At 39.4% G+C, this 20,242-nt stretch overlaps 1 long non-coding RNA gene across 1 annotated transcript; it reads right to left on the reverse strand.

Annotated features, from left to right (window-relative positions):
* Positions 1–4,990: 4,990 nt before the first annotated feature.
* LOC127530041 (uncharacterized) lies at positions 4,991–19,796 on the reverse strand. Its single transcript, XR_007936574.1, has 2 exons — positions 19,667–19,796; positions 4,991–5,068 (listed from the first exon to the last, which is right to left on the reverse strand). It is a non-coding gene; the product is annotated as an uncharacterized LOC127530041 (long non-coding RNA).
* Between the last annotated feature and the right edge of the window lie 446 nt (positions 19,797–20,242).

Below are 20,242 nucleotides of genomic sequence, written 5' to 3' on the forward strand. Positions count from 1 at the left end.
CTGGAGAAGTAGGGAGCCTGTGCGAGTGACAGCAGGCTCGCCTGAGCAGAGGCAGGCAGCTAGAAGGAGTGCCCTGAGGGAAGGTTTGGCCGACACTCAGGGTGGACGGATAGGGTCACTCCTGCTGAGCTTTTCAGAGGAGCAGGAGTGACCAGGATCATTGACGGCTCGCCGCGTAAAGCCAAGAAGGCAGCGGCAGTCGTGGAGGCTTTGGGTGTGTAGAGCCCCTGCGTGAGCGCCCTGGCCGCTGGGAGAAGGAACCCAAGTCTCAGTCTGGCTGGAGCCCAACGTAGTCAGGGATCGGAGGGCTACTGGACCAGTGTGGAAGGAGCTGCATATGCTGGTAGGGTGACTCCCCTGTTGTGGGGCCTGGAAGGGAGAAGCAGGGGAGTTGCCTGGTTAAAGAAGGATGCACCGGATATATAAATAGACTGCTTCCAGCCGTTGTTTAAACCTCGTTTTTTTTAAGAGTTTTTTTTTCAAAGGGATTTTAACCTCCACAATTTCATCTCTGTTTTAATGGATTATTTATTTGAACACTGTTTTGTTTGCTGGTTTTAATAAAAGCAACTGGCACTTTTGCACCATCCCCTTGCTTTGTTGAGCCTCACTGTCTAGCTCATCGGTGACATTACTGACGGTGTCGGGTTCAGAGCTCCCAGAAGCTGAATGGGAGCATGGAGCGAACCCGCATCGTCACATGGTGATTGTTGTTTGTTACAATATTACTTAAGTGTCTGTAAAAGCTAAATTCCCATCGGGGACAAGTAAAGTAATATCAACCTACACATTATAAAGTGCCTTTCATATCTGTCTAGCTATCTGTCTGTCTGTCTGTCTAACTATTGTCACGGATGTGCACATTGGGGAAAGCTTAAGGACACTAGTGATCGTCATTCCCCATCTCCTGGGGTAGGCTCTGTGTGACAATGCCTTGTCTCTTCCTCCTTCTGCACACTTGAAGAATGATGGCTATAACACATCTGACATCACTTCTGGCCATGTTGAGTCACATCTGTTATGAGCTTGTAACTGTGAAGACTTCTCCGTAATTGTTGTATGTTCTATCTATCTATCTATCTATCTATCTATCTATCTATCTATCTATCTATCTATCTATCTATCTATCTATCTATCTATCTATCTATCTATCTATCTATCTATCTATCTATCTATCTATCTATCTATCTATCTATCTATCTATCTATCTATCTATCTATCTCATATAGTGCCTTTCCTATCTATCTATCTATCTATCTATCTATCTATCTATCTATCTATCTATCTATCTATCTATCTATCTATTATATAGTGCCTTTCACATCTATCTATCTATCTATCTATCTATCTATCTATCTATCTATCTATCTATCTATCTATCTATCTATCTCATATAGTGCCTTTCCTATCTATCTATCTATCTATCTATCTATCTATCTATCTATCTATCTATCTAGTATATAGTGCCTTTCACATCTATCTATCTATCTATCTATCTATCTATCTATCTATCTATCTATCTATCTATCTATCTATCTATCTATCTATCTATCTATCTATCTATCTCATATAGTGCCTTTCCTATCTATCTATCTATCTATCTATCTATCTATCTATCTATCTATCTATCTATCTATCTATCTATCTATCTATCTCATATAGTGCCTTTCCTATCTATCTATCTATCTATCTATCTATCTATCTATCTATCTATCTATCTATCTATCTATCTATCTATCTATCTATCTATCTGTCTCATATAGTGCACTTCCTATCTATCTATCATATAGTGCCCTTCCTATCTATCTATCTATCTATCTATCTATCTATCTATCTATCTATCTATCTATCTATCTATCTATCTATCTATCTATCTATCTATCTATCTATCTCATATAGTGCCTTTCCTATCTATCTATCTATCTATCTATCTATCTATCTATCTATCTATCTATCTATCTATCTATCTATCTATCTATCTATCTATCTATCTATCTATCTATCTCATATAGTGCCTTTCCTATCTATCTATCTATCTATCTATCTATCTATCTATCTATCTATCTATCTATCTATCTATCTATCTATCTATCTATCTATCTATCTCATATAGTGCCTTTCATATCTATCTATCTATCTATCTATCTATCTATCTATCTATCTATCTATCTATCTATCTATCTATCTATCTATCTATCTATCTATCTATCTATAGTGCTTTTCATATCTATCTATCTATCTATCTATCTATCTATCTATCTATCTATCTATCTATCTATCTATCTATCTATCTATCTATCTATCTATCTATCTATCATATAGTGCCTTTCTTATCTATCTTGCTACCATCATTGTGGTTATAGGTTGTGCTCTTTGTTTAAGGTAATAACTGGGTAGAGATAAAGAAAATGATTAATCAAAGGAGCTACACTGTAAAAATACCCAGCAAAAATACATATACATATGTAAAAATACATTTACATTATATTAACCCTATATTTTCACAGTAAAAAAAACTGTAATATAATAAACTGTTAAAATAATTAAATTAAATAAATAAATAAATGCATGAACATTTACATTTAGTAGTGTTCAAGCTGTAGATATCAAATATCAATTGCTTCAATGTGTAAGACCATTTTATGAGTAATTGTTGATATGGCGTAAACTCACAATGGTCCAGGATTGTAAATTTGCATGACGTTATCATATTTCCATAAGGGATCACCCCCTTTGCAGCAAAGCTTCAAATTCTGCTCTGTGAGAAGCAAAATTTTAATGATGGATAGCAAAATATTCTTCAGTGTGTTCTGACTGTGGTTATGGATGGTAATTTGTGGTGAGTTATTTTTACAATACTGATGAAACTATAGCGCACCCTATATCAGAAAAGCAACATTTCCTTCTCTATTGGACAACCTGAATTTTATTTAGTAAACATTGGATTACAGCCAAAGACTAATTCAGTGGTTCTCAAACTGTGGGACGGGCCCCCCTAGAGGGGTGCAAAGTAACAAAAAGGGCGGCGCGAAGATGTGAAAAAAAGAAAACAAGAATCAAAAATATGAAAAATACATCTATATAAACCAAAACAAATTAACTTAAACTACATTCTGATACTAGAAAAATAAATATAGAGTTAGATAAATGTCGATAAAAGTTAAGTAGGTATGATAAAATATGCATCTATGATACAGTATATCATTAATTAAAAAAGAACAAATTGGTATTAGTGGGCTCCTTTCAAAAAAACGTTAGGGGGGGCGAGATTAAAACTGTTATGAAAACTCGGGTCACAAATACTTAAAGGTTGAGAAACGCTGGACTAAATCATCTGTTTGTTAACATTTTTTAAATGTTTTACAATAGTTAAGTGCTGTTGTTAATACCATATACATAAATGAACTGTGCACTGTAATGATATTATAAGTTAAAAATTACATCCCTGAACAGTTTAGTATGAGTTGTTTTGATGTAAGATCTAATTTAAAAACAGAATGAAATGCTTTATTGTTAATGATGATAGAATAGTAATTGTATAATAACTGCATTCATTTCGCTAAGACAAACCATACAGTGGTCTGTGCCCCTGGCAGTTTTTTGACAGTTAAATGCTTGGCAGCTCAGCTGACTAGCTGTTAAATTACAGCCTCATTTTTTACAGCGTATCCCGAGAGAGAAAACTCATTTCAAGAAGCCAGCCTGTGTTATGTAATAACAATAATTGTCAGCAGATGGTGCTACAACACTCTGCCATAAACCTCAACAAGATTTTTTTTTTTCCATACTGTAATTTTAGAAGTAAAGTAGTGTGAAAAGGGACAAATCGTATCTTGTAGTTTTCTTCAACTGTGTGCACTTCGATCAAAAAAATGCAAGTCAAAAAAATGGAATCATGGTTTCTGTAGATAACGATTTCTCATTATTGAACATTAGAAACATTGTGACAAGAACAGGCCATGTAGCCCAACAAACTGGTCCATCCTGTTCACCTACTGGGTGTGTCCCAGTGCAGTGTAGGCACCAGTCCTCATGCCCATGTGGTGGAATAAGCAGGTTCACACTGCGAATGAATGGATGATTAGATGGATGACCAACTCCTAATTGGCTCTTCTCAAAACCAGCACATCATTAAGTTTATCAGCCACTGAAGGCTCATCTTGCAGTGAATTATCCTGCATGACACTCTATGGATGTCTGTAGGATGGCCCTTAGCTGCTTATCTGCTGGCGTGTGATCATTTACTGGGAATAATGACTCAGTGGCTGCGGTGGGTTGGCACCCTGCCCGGGATTGGTTCCTGCCTTGTGCCCTGTGTTGGCTGGGATTGGCTCCAGCAGACCCCCGTGACCCTGTGTTTGGATTCAGCGGGTTGGATAATGGATGGATGGATGACTCAGTGGAATGTGATGTACTGGGGGTTTTTGTAGATCAGTGTCCCCCATGTCTCTGTCCCTACATTGGTTTTAACCAAAGCTAAATCTCTTACCCATGTCTTTCCGTTCTGAGTACAGCACAAGTTGGCAGCCATCTAACAACTGAAGGTGACGCTTCTAGTGAAAGATGTGTGGAGCAAGCATCACTGCAATACTTGGCTCTGTGAAGCTCCTTTTAATGTCCAGTTGGTTAGTAGACATGACATTAAATATATTAAAATTATTAATTAATCCTCGCATAAGTTACTTATTTGTTTATTGAGCAAATTAAACAGTGAATGCAACTGTTTAAGATTGAAATAAGCAATTAAGGGTGGGGAAACTTAACAAGCAAGACCACTAAAATGAAGGATCAAAATGTCACTTTAGCAATAAGTGCTTCACCAGCAATAATTGACTTCTCATTAAGAAATTGGGGTGTGAACAAAAACTTGCAGTCACTGCGGCCCTTCAGGACCGATACTGCCCACCCATGAACTATAATATAGCTTGTTGTTGATTTTGTTTTTCTTTGTTTTGTTTTTTTATTTTGTTTTTTGTTTTTTTTTCATTCATTCAGAGTTTGGAGGATACATTGTCATTGTGGCATATCAAATGAAAAGACCAAAAAATTAACATTTTTGGTTTGTGTACTTTTTGGTATTTTAAATTTCATTTCAGAAAATATCATTTAAAAAAGAAAACGAGACACTTATTTGAATTTCAACTTAAAAGGGAAAAATGAAAAACGCAAAACAATTACATTTTTCCTTTTGTTCTTTCGCACATCAGAAAAGAAAAATGCAAGAAACGTCCTTTATTTATTTTGTCTGAACCGGACGTTTTTGTAGGTCAACAGCCTGGTCAGGTAATGCGCCACTTGTAGCAAACACTGGTCACTCGTGTTTATGACTGGACCATCATCATGACGTTGGAACAGTACTCAGACGTGATTTTAGAGATGGCAAAACAAGGCCTGTCATCGAAAATTATATCTGAGCGTCTGTCATATGAACACGGAGAAGCGAGAAGGTTTTCTGCAAGAAATGTTAGAAAGTTTTGTGCTGAGCAAATCTCGGGCTGTCGACTCTCTGACACACATTTGGAGACAGAGGTGACAAAAGGTATAAATGAGGTAAGGCACTCTCTTCTTACACCTTATGATTGTGTCTGCTTGTCTTAACTGGGGGTAGGGGGGTTATTTTGAAACTGTGTGGGTGTACGTTCATGCATCTTACAGGTGGTGGGTTGTTATTTAAAAGATGTCTGTGTGGTGTAGCGGGTCCACAGCTCATGTTAAAAGGGCCAGTTTTAAATTTGTTAAATGGTGCGACTCAAACACCTACACCTGAACACCAGCAAAACCAAGGAGCTGGTGGTGGATTTTAGGAGGCCCAGACCCCTCATGGACCCCGCGATCATCAGAGGTGACTGTGTGCAGATGGTGCAGACCTATAAATACCTGGGAGTGCAGCTGGATGATAAATTGGACTGGACTGCCAATACTGATGCTCCGTGTAAGAAAGGACAGAGCCAATTATACTTCCTTAGAAGGCTGGGGTCCTTCAACATCTGCAATAAGATGTTGCAGATGTTCTATCAGACGGTTGTGGCGAGCGCCCTCTTCTACGCGGTGGTGTGCTGAGGAGGCAGCATTAAGAAGAAAGACACCTTTTCTTCTTGTAAACGTTAACATTATATAAAGTTATTGTCTGTTTTTACCTGCATTTTTATCACTCTTTAATTTAATATTGTTTCTTTATCAGTATGCTGCTGCTGGAGTATGTGAATTTCCCCTTGGGATTAATAAAGTATCTATCTATCTATCTATCTATCTATCTATCTATCTATCTATCTATCTATCTATCTATCTATCTATCTATCTATCTATCTATCTATCTATCTATCTATCTATCTATCTATCTATCTATCTATCTATCTATCTATCTATCTATCTATCTATCTATCTATCTATCTATCTATCTATCTATCTAAATAAATAATTGCAGCGCTCACGACTTACTCTAGAGAGGGGGCGTGGTAAGTGTGGCAGATCGGTTCCCAGGGTGATTCGTTGATGCGGGCGATTCTCACTTAAGTGCACAGGTGAGGAGTCATCCGCATCCGTAATTGTTCCCAGGAGCTGCTAATTGCCACAGCTGATCCACGTCCCTGTAATATTAAATAGAAACGTGAGGCGGTTAGCAGGGGGAATGAGAAAAAGTAAAAGAAAAGAAAAGAAAGACGAAGGTTGCCGAGGAAGAAAGCAATGTGAAGAAAGCCTGTGTGTGTACATGTGTGTGCGTGTGCGTGTGCGTGCGTGCCCACGCGAGTGTGAGTGAGTGTGAGTGTGAGTGTGAGAGAGCAAGCGAGCGAAGGCTTACAGGCAGCTGGACAGTTGAGTCCTAGTGAGGTGTTTGGCCGACACCTAGGGCAGTCGATTGTGGTTGCTCCCGCTGAGCATTATGTGAGGAGCGGGAGTAACCAGAGAGAAGGATGCTCGCCGTGGAAGACAGCGGGAGTCGTGAGGCTTGGGAGATGGATTCCCCAGCGTGAGCGTCCTGGCCATTGGGGAACCTAAGTCTCGGTCTGGAGAGTGCTAAATCGAAGCCAGGGATCGGGAAGCCTACAGATCAGGAGTGGAAAGAAGGTCATCTGCAGCAAAGGCAACTATCCTGTTGAGAAGCCCGATGGGAGAAGCAGGGGAATCGCCAGGTAAAAGAAGACACCGGGCATTTAACCTCGTTTTAAAGGATTCATTTATTGTTTTTTTTTAACCTCCACTTCACTTCTGTTTTAATGGATTATTTATTTAAGGAAGATTTTAAAACACACTGCACTTATTTGGACACTTTGTTTTTGTTGTTGTTTTAATAAAAGCACTTTTGCACTTTTACACCATCCCCTTGTTTCATTGTTAGGCCTCACTGCCGAGCTCATCGTGACATTACCAATCTTAATGCACATAGAAAATCTAGGCAATACGGCATAAACACCAATAATTTAATTAAAGTTACTACTTTAGATGAACAATGTTTTAAAACTAAAAAAACATATCATAGATTAAACAAAAATACACGCAGAGCGGCGCTAATAAAAATAACTTAATTCCTGTTCCATATATCAATAACGCACATAGTATTCATCTCTGCTCCTCCGAAACATTGAATATGGCTCTATTAAATGTTAGAGCTTTAACTAACAAGACGTTTTTTATCAACGATCTTATTAGTGATAAAAAAATAGATTTTATTGCACTAAGTGAAACGTGGCTTAGCTCAGATGGCGCAGCTGTTTTAATCGAATCTGCGCCTCCGGATTACAGTTTCACTCGTGCTGATCGCCAAGGAAAGAGGGGTGGAGGAGTAGCAAACATTTACTCAAGCAGGTTAAAATGTAAAATTATCAGTTTTGGTAAATTCAAGTCTTTTGAGTATCTCGCCATTATTATTCAGGGAGATTCTCACGTTCTAGTATTATCCGTGTATAGACCTCCAAAATTCAACGCGTCTTTCTTTGAGGAATTCTCTGACTTGATGTCAATCTTAATTACGAACTATGACACACTCTTAATAGTCGGCGACTTTAATTTTCATATAGATAATCAATGTGACCAGAAAGTAAAAGAATTTATGAACCTCCTGGACTCTTTTGATTTGAGACACTTTAATCAGCCTACACATAAAGCAGGTCATACGTTAGACTTAGTAATTACTAAAGGACTAAAAGTTGATATAAAGCAGGTCATTGATATTGGTCTATCAGACCATTTTCTTCTACTATTTAATATAGAAATAATGATAGAAAACACTCATGAGAAGCATATTGTTAAAAAACGCTTCTTTGACTCATCAGCAGCTTTAAAACTTTCAAACATTCTAACCAAGCAGTCCGTTTATAGTGCCAACTATAATAGCGAGGAGAATGTAAATAGTAAGGTGGAAAGATTTAATACTAAAGTGAGGGCTGCTGTTGACTTAGTTGCACCTGAAAAGACAGTTAAAAAATCTTCTAGCATTGTTATACCATGGAAGACCCAAAGAGTGTCTAATTTAAAGAGAACATGCCGTAGAGATGAGCGTAAATGGAGGAAAACTAAACTAACTATTGACTATGAAATATTAAAAGTTAAAATAACAGAATACAATAATACAGTCCGTCTTGAGAGGCGCTGCTATTTCTCTAAGATTATAAATAACAATGCTAGTAATCCCAGAGTCTTATTCTCAACAATTGATCATCTGTTAAACCGAGGTAACTCAAAGGAATGCCTCCTAAGTACTTCCAGTAAAACCTGTGAGGCTATCGCTGTATTTTTCAACCAAAAAATTAATGATATTAGAAATAACATAGTATATCTCGCCAACACTAAGGATACTCCTAAACCCCAGTACCCCATAATAAACAAATTAAAGTTTTTCACTAGGATAGATTTACCTGATTTACATTGCCTGAAGAAGGGGCCTGAGTTGCCTCGAAAGCTTGCATATTGTAATCTTTCTAGTTAGCCAATAAAAGGTGTCATTTTGCTTGGCTTTTCTCTACATTCATAATGGCTAACATGGTACAGCACCCTAGTACTACTTATTTACATAAAATAATTTCTCAAATGAAACCCTCCACCTGTGCCCTTGACCCAATACCAACAAATTTTTTCAAAGAAGTATCGGGCGTGCTTAGTGATAATGTTCTTGACATAGTAAACTCGTCATTAGATACGGGGGTCTTCCCAGACTGTCTTAAGACTGCAGTAGTTAAACCCCTACTTAAGAAAAATAATCTCGATCCCTCTGCTCTTGAAAATTATAGACCCATCTCTAACCTGCCTTTCTTAAGTAAAATTCTAGAGAAGGCAGTCATTATACAGTTAAATGAGCACCTCAATAAACATGCTATTCTTGATAAATTTCAGTCAGGTTTTAGAACAAATCACAGCACAGAAACTGCACTCGTTAAAGTAGTAAATGACTTGCGGGTAAATGCAGACAGAGGCCATTTATCTGTTCTCATCCTCTTAGATCTGAGTGCCGCATTTGACACCATTGATCATAATATTCTTAAGAATCGCCTTAGTCAATGGGTGGGCCTCTCTGGCAGCGTCTTAAATTGGTTTGAATCCTACCTGGCAGGGAGAAAATTCTTTGTTAGTTGTGGTAATTATAACTCAAAGACACATGATATTCTATATGGTGTTCCACAAGGCTCTATCCTGGGTCCGCTGCTCTTCTCAATCTACATGCTTCCATTAGGTCAGATTATCTCAGGGCACAACGTGAGCTACCACAGCTATGCTGATGACACACAGCTGTATTTATCAATAGCACCTGATGACCCCAAATCTCTTGATTCGCTAACACAATGTCTAACTTGTATCTCAGAATGGATGAATAGTAACTTTCTCAAATTAAATAAAGAAAAAACCGAAATCTTAGTGATTGGCAATAATGGATACAATGAGGCTATTAGAAATAAACTGGATGCATTAGGATTAAAAGTCAAATCGGAGGTAAAAAGCTTAGGGGTAACCGTTGATTGTAATCTGAATTTTAAATCGCATATTAATCAGATCACTAGGACAGCATTTTTTCACCTAAGAAACATAGCAAAAGTTAGACCTCTTATATCATCGAAAGATGCAGAGAAATTAGTTCATGCGTTTGTTTTCAGATTACTGTAACGCACTCCTCTCAGGACTACCAAAAAAAGACATCAATCGTTTGCAACTAGTGCAGAATGCAGCTGCTAGAATCCTTACCAGGAAAAGAAAATCCGAACACATTTCTCCAGTTTTGATGTCACTACACTGGTTACCTGTGTCATTCAGAATTGACTTTAAAATTCTGCTTATGGTTTATAAAGCTTTAAATAATCTCGCCCCGGCTTATATATCGGAATGTCTGACACCTTATATTCCAAATCGTAACCTCAGATCCTCAACTGAGTGTCTCCTTAGAATTCCAAGAGCTAAACTTAAAAGAAGTGGTGAGGCGGCCTTCTGCTGTTATGCACCTAAAATCTGGAATAGCCTGCCAGTAGGAATTCGCCAGGCTAATACAGTGGAGCACTTTAAAAAACTGCTAAAAACACATTATTTTAACATGGCCTTCTCATAACTTCACTGTAATTTAATCCTGATACTCTGTATATCTAATTCATTATAATAACTATACATTCAAAATCTGTACTAACCCCTACTCTCTCTTCTGTTTCCTTTTCCGGTGTCCTGTTGGTGGTGGCGTGCGCCACCACCATCTACCCAAAGCATCATGATGTTCCAACAATGATGGATGGATTAAAAGACAGAAATCTGTATGACCATCAGCATCAAGTGACTCTGTGAAAAACCCGAACTACAAAGAGGACTATTTCATTTATGTTAGGTAGAATGCCCAAAGGGGACTGGGCGGTCTCGTGGCCTGGAACCCCTACAGATTTTATTTTTTTCTCCAGCCTTCTGGAGTTTTTTTTTTGTTTTTTCTGTCCACCCTGGCCATCGGACCTTACTCCTTTCTATGTTAATTAATGTTGTCTTATTTTAATTTCTTATTTTGTCTTTTATTTTTCTTCTCTCCATTATGTAAAGCACTTTGAGCTACTTTTTGTATGAAAATGTGCTATATAAATAAATGTTGTTGATTACCGATGGTGCAGGGTTCAAGGGCTCCCGTAAGGACGATGGGAGCATGGATTAAACCCACATTGTCACAGTCTGTCACTGATATTAGTATAGTTAATTATCACAATAATGCTTTAGCGTTACACATTTGGTTTTAGAATAAGCTACTTTACATTTGTTGTTCTAGCATGAACTTTATTTTAAACAGGTGGGTCCAACATATGGCCGCAAAATGATGAAGGGTTATCTATCCATGAAAGGGATACATGCTGCAGAGGGATGAATTGGGGCAATTTTAAGAGAGATGCATCGACCTTATCATGGAGCAAGATGCCAGAACTGTATTCAAAAGCTGTTTAAGTCATATTTGTGATATAACATCTGTAATGGTAATTATGTTTCACCAAATAGAGTTTAAATTAGTGGACACTTCTCCAGCTAATGATAAAATCTTTCTTTATCCTATTTGCTGTCATTTATTCTTGTGACTTTTTTTAAGGGAGCTCGGAATCTTAATCCCACACCATACCATGCTGAATACATGGGGCACAAGCTTCACCTGGACCAAAACGAAAAACTTGTGATGTTCGGGGCCACCCATGTTTTAGCTATAGATGGATTCAGCGAAAAGATTGTGAGTCACTCCACAATGCCGATCAAAAATAACTTGACCATCTATGAAGATGTTTTCAGGTAATACAACCTTACAAACCTTTTATTTTATTACTGACTTAACAGTGTTTAGATAGACATGTAATAATGAAGTGTCAAATATGATTTCACAGAGCCCAATATGACTTATCTGTTTTTAACTGGCACAAAAAAATTACAATATTTGAATTTAAAATAGAGAAATACACAAGATGTTTCTGGTGTCATGTTCCGGACTATAAAACATTAACTTACCAAACATTTTGATCAGTATTTCATCTTAATGTTGACAGATATATATATGGTGTTTGGATGAAAAGTGAGAAAAATAAAATAGAATTGCACATGAGTCAGATAACTCACATTTATTGCACAGTTAAACTGTGGTCATTTATGAATAGAACAAAGTTCTTGGGTTTCCACATCTCTTTCATTTGTAGATAGATAGATAGATAGATAGATAGATAGATAGATAGATAGATAGATAGATAGATAGATAGATAGATAGATAGATAGATAGATAGATAGATAGATAGATAGATAGATAGATAGATAGATAGATAGATAGATAGATAGATAGATAGATAGATAGATAGATAGATAGATAGATAGATAGATACTTTATTAATCCCAAGGGGAAATTCACTTAATTGTACTGACACACATCTACAAAGTCTGAGCATGACAGTGACATTACAAAGAAATTTAAGGCATTCTGGGTAGGAATGGTGCCAACAACTAATAAACAACACAAATCAACATGAATGGGTACATTCAACATTAATAGTGTAAAATAACCCCTTTAACTGGCCAAATATCAAAATACTTTGAAAAGATAGTAAAATAAATGTTCATTATTTGTCCTGTACCAGGCCTGCAGTGATCACCTATGGTATGTGGGACCAGGTGTGAGTGGACCATGGAAAGGAATTTTATTTGACACTGTTCATGCAGGAGATGCTGTCACATCATCGCTTCAATCAGGAGAGACCGCCATATTTACAGACTTCATCCACAAGAGTAAGATTTTCGTACCATTAACAAAAGCTGAAATTCTTATACTACTATTTACGTACTTGTAAAACATTTTTTAAGAGATGTTTCTGCTAACTCAGAACCACACAGTTGAAAGGCTTTGGCCTGAGATCAACAACCGTGTCAACTATCCATTGAAAACGGCCCTACTCCAGCTGATGGACCAGGAGGAGATAGATATGGAGGACAACCTTGTGCGATACTGTGTGTCCAACCTGACCTGCCAGCTGTGCCACATTGGTCTCGCAAGTGTGGCAAAATCATGGAATGCTCATAGAATCCCAGGTAAAAAATAAAAAAGGAAGTGTGAGAATGATTACAACCCTGATAAACCCACGTTTAAACACCTGCTCTTATTTTGACAGGGAAAGGCATACCAAATCACTTTGCGGAACCTGGGTGTTAAAGAAGGATCCATATTACTAACCGAGAATGGTAAACCGGATGGCATGGACACAGGTTTACTAACTAAACCGGATGGCATGGACGCAGGTACACGGTGATGGGACCATGAGACGTACTGCGCAGGCGCGTACAGCGCACGTCTCATAAACCGCAATCGAAGTCGTATCCACCGTGAACGAAGGACTCACGGCCCAAAAACGAAACAGCTCAACTGACGTGAATGAGAAATGAAGCAACAAGGCACCCATAGCTAACGACTACCGACACAGCCACGCCAAAAAGAGGATTCTGCGCTGCAGCCTGGATTCAAACAGAAGAGGCTACGGCGGCCCCACAGGTCCACAAAGTTAGTACGAAAGGCGCAGGCGTCACCGCCATATTGTGAGTGGCACTACTACGGAGGGCGCAGGCGTCACCTCCATTTTGTGTGTGGCACTACTGTGGAGTGAAGTTAGGAATAATGTGCTGCTTGGGATAGAACAAACCGCTGAACGCTTTACACCGAATTCAAACACAATACAGCTCAACGATACAAACACGAGCCCACCTGGATAAGATCAATGAACGCAGGCGCCTACACCGCGCGTCTGAAACTGCGGAAGCAAAGCAGGCACGGGTTCAAAATGAACGAGCTCGACTGACGGATATACAAACGCGAGCCCGCCTGGATAAAATCAATGAACGCAGGCGCCTACACTGCACGTCTGAAACTGCGGAAGCAAAGCAGGCACGGGTTCAAAACGAACGAGCTCGAGTGACGGATATACAAACGTGAGCCCGCCTGGATAAAATCAATGAACGCAGGCGCCTACAACGCGCGTATGAAATGCCGCAAGCAAAGCGGGTACGGCTCCAAGACGAACGAGCACGACTAATGTATTTCAGGATACCCAACGCCGGGGGTAGGCGAGCGAAGCGAGCAGGGGGTGGAGCCCCCCTTGTTTCTCTAGGGCTCTTACTGCATGCACTTGAAACTGCAGACCTTTACAGGCAGCACTTGGGATCTGCACTCAAAGAATATTCAACTTTTGGAGTTGATCCCTTTACAACAGAACAGGCCAAACTAAGAACAGAGAGTCATTTTGCAGAAAAAATATCCTGACATTTCACATTTGTTTTTCAGAGCCGTGAACAGTGACTTTACACCATACAAAGAAGCTCTGCTCTTTCTCATAAATGTAACTCAGGGAAATGTACGAACTGCTGCATCTGAAACCTGAACAGACATGCAACAATCATCCATCCATCCATTTCCCAACCCGCTGAATCCGAACACAGGGTCACAGGGGTCTGCTGGAGCCAATCCCAACCAACACAGGGCACAAGGCAGGAACCAATCCCGGGCAGGGTGCCAGCCCACCGCAGGACACACAAAAACACACCCACACACACACTAGGGCCAATTTAGAATCACCAATCCACCTGACCGGCATGTCTTTGGACTGTGGGAGGAAACCGGAGCGCCCGGAGGAAACCCACGCAGACACGGGGAGAACATGCAAACTCCAAGCAGGGAGGACCCGGGAAGCGAACCACAGGTCACCTAACTGCGAGGCAGCAGCGCTACCACTGCGCCACCGGGCCACCCCCCAGGAAACAATCAACTGACTGTAAATGTAAACCTTTGTGTGTGTAAACACCACATTACTCCTCTGTAAAAAATGATTTCAACACAGAAAATGCAGCTGTTAGACCAGTAACTGCTATAGCACCGTTGTTGGCCTCCCTGCATTTTGCACAGTGCTGAGATGTCTCTAGCCTCTGCTCCACACATGTCATGCAGCCAATAATGCTTCTGCAGCACCGTGACAGCAATGGTTCCTCAATGATGTCTGCAAAAGCAAATCAGAAAAGTGACAGACTGTTATCCATTTACCTAGAACTTAGTTCAAACTAAATGTTCCAAGTCTGTCTTATGACATTCATTTACAGACATGCTGAAAGTTTTTGGTCATGCAGTAACTCCTCTTGTTCATGCTGTTCTGAGAAAGTCCCTCTCTATAACCACTTTGAATGTAATTGATGGGGGACAAAATCCGTCGTCTTTCTGTGCAAAAACTGCTCTCTTACATTTATTCTTAAAAATGGGAATAGGTTTTCTTGATTAACTGGGGTCTGTGGGCAGCAAGAAAAATAAAAATTTGGTGTGCCAAGAAAACAGGTGGATTTCTACTTGATTCAACGTAGGCAGCTGCAGCCCCATTTTACACCTTGAACTTTTAGGTTTTGCATGACTGTGAAATTTTGTCACCCATCACTTACACTGTAACCAATTTGAAAAGCTATATTTTCATAGTCAAGACAGCAGGGACAACTTCAGCTCAACTAAATGTGCATATGAGCTTGGGAATATTATGTTATAGTAGAGCTGCATCTTGATTGTCCCAAGTCTCTAAATAGACACTGCTAAGTAAAGAGCCAGCTTGTTAAAAATACGTTTGACCAAAATATTGCTTGAATGTGGTTTAACAATGTTTTTACAATTAACAGTGTTATAAAATGTTAGTTAATATAGGTGTAGTGCAGTTACTTTGCAAATTGTGAACATACTCGTACAAACCACACAGCTAAATTCCTCCTTGATGGTCTGCAGTTTGGGAGCAGTGAGTAGGACTCTCTGAGTAACTGCAAGATCAGTGAGCTCTCTGATTGCTGATGTAACAGTTGGTAGACTTTGAGATGCCATCACCAACTCTTCTATTTTGTCACTGACTTCTCCCAAACCGGCACTGTCATCATCTTTAAAGTTGCTACAAATACAAACGGAAAATCAAATGTCAATGGGTACTGACTGGCTTAACTCTTTTAGGGCTGATGCCAACTTTTGTTAAAAGGAGGAGTTGACGATGGTAATCAATTGTAAATGGTGAGAAAACCAACCGTTATGTTTTAGTTGGACTCTCGTTGTTAGAAGGAAAGTTAGCTTCATTGGTTTTGACTGCGATTTCCTGTACACCCGTGAGTAGCAAGGCACAAACAACAGCAAAAATGGCCCTGACACCTGGCGAGATATCAAAGCGGACGTGCAAAGCAAAATACTCCGTGGACGATCTTTTGCCTATTCTCTCTAAATTGGACTATGACTTGTCAGACTCCGATTTTGATACAAGCGATCAAAAATGAATGTGAGGTTCCAACTTCAGCTGACTGGTCCCCAGCTAATCATGTTGCTGAGCAGGTACAAGTAGTTGACACTCCTGCAGCACTGTTCACCTGGGAGGACTGCCACTTAATAATGATAAGAGGTAGAAACCAGACTGCAATACACTGCGACCATGACTACTGCTGTGCCCCAGCCACACAAAGACAGCCTGGCAGCATGCCTGTCGCACATTCTTGGCAAACTGGTAGCCACAGCATGCAGCAACAGATGTTTTATGTTGATTTCTATGTTAAACCATTGCTTTTCAGAAAACTGTTTTTTGTAAAAAATATTCAGCCCTAAAAGAGTTAAAGGTACATCACTGTATTGATAGATGTGATGATGTCTTACTGCTATTATGAGACATAAATCTAATTAATTCTTCTGTATTGCTGTTCATCCTATAGCATGTAAATTTGTATTGATTTACATACCTCAGTCTCCTCCTCTTTGTTCCCTGGAGGCTATTAAAGTCTTGTTCAGGTACAGCAAGAACTTTTCGTGCATTTTGTTTCCAGTACTGTGACCCTATGGATGAAAAACAAAACCAAAGAAAACTGTTTAGAAGCTAATACAGTAATCCCTCGCTACTTCGCGGTTCACTTTTTGCGGATTCACGACTTCGCGGATTTTATATGTAAGCATATCTAAATATATAACGCGGATTTTTCGCTGCTTCGCGGGTTTCTGCGGACAATGGGTCTTTTTACTTGCTTCCTCAGTTGGTTTGCCCAGTTGATTTCATACAAGAGATGCTATTGGCGGATGGCTGAGAAGCTACCCAATCAGAGCACGCAGTTAAGTTCCTGTGTGCTGCTGATTGGCTCGGCGACGGAGTGCTGCATTAACCAGGAAGTCTCATCTCACTCATTCAGCATTAACGTGCTACTCCTACAGGGGCCGTGTCCAAGCACCAACAGAAGATGCAAATGATTGCAGAAAAGGTAAATGTTTTGGATATGTTGAAGGAAGGGAACAGCTACACCGCTGGAGGACACCATTACAGCATCAATGAGTCCAGGATTCTTTTTATTTAAAAAGGAGGAAAAGCATATAAGATCTACGGCTGCTTTTTCTTTTAACCAGGGCGCAAAATGAGTTGCAAGTGGACGTGATAAGGCAGTAGTCTGGATGGAATCTGCTTTAGGAATCTTTGCAACAAGGTCGACGACGTCATGACTGCCTACAAGCTGCTACGTGTACTTCGCTATACAGTAAGTGTAAACTTATCTACCGATTTTATATAGCTTAGCAGTTGTCCCTGTTATTAATAGAGTAAAGGGTGGGTTGTAAACAATACAGGGAGGGTTTAAAAACATCCAAATACACGTTAAATAATTAAATAAATATGGTGTCCCTACTTTGCGGAAATTCAGTTATCGCGGTCGGCCTTGGAACCTATCTCCTGCGATAAGTGAGGGATTACTGTACCCTAAAACTAAATATTACAAAGAATCTGGTAAGAAGTGTCTCTTCATAGGATATTATGGGTTTAGCTGTAATACTGTGGCTCACCTGTTGTGCCTTCTGACTCCAGAAATGCATTGCCCTGTGCATCTGTCAAAATTATGGGGTTGTAATTGCCAATGGCATCTTGAACTGTTCCTACTATCCCCTGAAGTGTAGCCTCACACTCTAGGAATCGTAAAACCACCATTCTGTTGGGAATCAACCTCCCACCAACCACCTCTGCAAGGTACACTGATCTGTAAAACAAAACGTTATCATTTTACATTTCTTGTAAAAGGCAGCAGGCCACAAATCCATTCAGTGATTATTTTCTACTTGGACCAGTTCTACTAGCACAGCTTTGCTTTTCTTAATAATTCACCTATCCATGCTCGTCCCGAGAATTATGTTCCTTTATATTTTGTCTGTTCTGTAATTTCTATATAACAAATATTCAAGAGAACAGACACACCCTACCTCTGAAATGTTTTGGAGGTCACAGGGGGACTTGAAGTAGCACGTTGTGAATGTGAAGCGGCAGCCGCTGCCACCACAGCCGGTGCTCGCATAAAGGCAAAACGCTGACCGCTGGAACCTGCTGCTTGCATCGATTCCATGTCTTCTCCTTGGACCTCATAGTGACCTCTGGGTGTCAGGTCTAACACGCTGAAAACACCAAAGGTTCATCTGGGGAACATGGCCACGTTTGAATCATTTGTGATGTACAGAGTGTGTGCTGACACCTCTTTAAGAAACCTTTCTGTGAATCACGTTGCCCTCCTAACATGTGTTACACTTGTGCGCACTGTAAATACTCGAAACGTTTACTAATTAGCTAGTAACTAGTAGCCGGTAAAAGTCAATGAGCCACCATTCACACATTTACACACATTCAAAATGCTAGCACTATAAAAATTTCAAGACTTAGTGTTAGTAAATGAAATCACCAAATGGTAGCTGTTTCGCAGTAAGTAACAACAATAATGCTCATAAAAGAACTGCTCCATAAATGAAGCAAAGTTTGTATTTTTAATTGACAAATGCAACTCAGTTTTTCTGCAGTCATGACCTTGTCCCAGAGTGTCACTCTTTCACTGTTTAAAAACAATGTAATGGTCCATCCTTTGCTGATGCCATGCAGTGTAGCTTCAAGGCCGTCGATCGATATGTTGTGAGGAGGAGGACTGTTCGCACGTCTCGTCAAAAATCGCGCAGAAGAAGTACCTCCGGTTTCAGACAACGAAAATGTATCTATTTTGTTGTTTTTGAGCTATTACACTTTCATTATTTGAATCACAAGTAAATCCAGAAAAATAAGTGTAATTTTAAGTTTATGACTGCTATTTGTTACCACAGAATTAAAAAATACCTTATTTTCCCTCATTTTATTCTTTCATCAAAAATCGAAATCTGAAAAGACCTTTCATTTTCGTTTTTTCGTTTTTTGCTTCTAAAATGAAATTTCAAATACCAAAAAGTACACGGACCATCAGTGAAGCAAAGTTTACAAAGCTTGTATTTTTGCTTGAAAGATGAGAATCAGTTTTTCTGCAGTCATGTCCTCGTCCCGGAGTGTCACTCTTTTACTGTTCCGAAAAACAACGTAATGGTCCATCCTCTGCTGATGCCATGCAGTGTAACTCCAAGGCCGTCGATCGATGTGTAGTGAGGAGAACTGTTCGCACGTGTCGTCAAAAATCGCGCAGAAGAAGAAGTACTTCCGGTTTCAGATATGTGTCTGATTTGCGTCTGTTTTGTTGTTTCTGAGCTATTCCACTTTCATTATTTGAATCACAAATAAATCCAGAAAAGTAAGTGTAATTTTAAGTTTATGACTGCTATTTTCCCTCATTTTATTCTTGAATCAACACCCAAATCTGAAAATTCCTTTCATTTTCATTTTTTTGCTTTTGCTTCTAAAATGAAATTTCAAATACCAAAAAGTACACGGACCATTTTTTAAGGGATGAAATCAAAGGGTCAGAGTTCCAGAAGCTTTGGAATCCAGAGTTTAATCAAGTCCTGCAAACAGGTTTGAATGGCATGGATTTACTTGGACCTCTGCCTCATCTTTCTCCTTCTCAGTCTTGGCCCTCATCCCAGAATGCAGGAAGCTCCTCAACAACGGAGACCGGAAGCCTGCTGTTGATTTTGAAGTGGATGACTCAGTGAGTCAAAGATTCAAATCATTTTGGTGAACTGAAGGAAATGATTTGAATCAATGAAAAGAATTGTTTTGCATATCACTAGAAGTTATGGTGCGTTGTCTGGTGGAGAAGTAAAGTTTGTTTTTGTGGTGTGTGGTGTCCTACAGGTTTGCCCATAAATCTGCTCTGTTTAAGGTTTTTTTCCCCACTGTGCAAAGGTATACGGTTCACCAGGAACAATATGGTAAAAGGGGGAGTTCCTTATGCAAATATTTGAAATGTATGCAAATGTAGAAATTGGTGCCAAGAAAAAATCCAGCAAATGTTTCACGCCTGGACAAACTGGTGAGGAAAGCAGGCTCTATTGTAGGCATGGAACTAG

Source organism: Erpetoichthys calabaricus, chromosome 13, assembly GCF_900747795.2.
Source record: "Erpetoichthys calabaricus chromosome 13, fErpCal1.3, whole genome shotgun sequence".
Taxonomy (NCBI): Eukaryota; Metazoa; Chordata; class Cladistia; order Polypteriformes; family Polypteridae; genus Erpetoichthys; species Erpetoichthys calabaricus.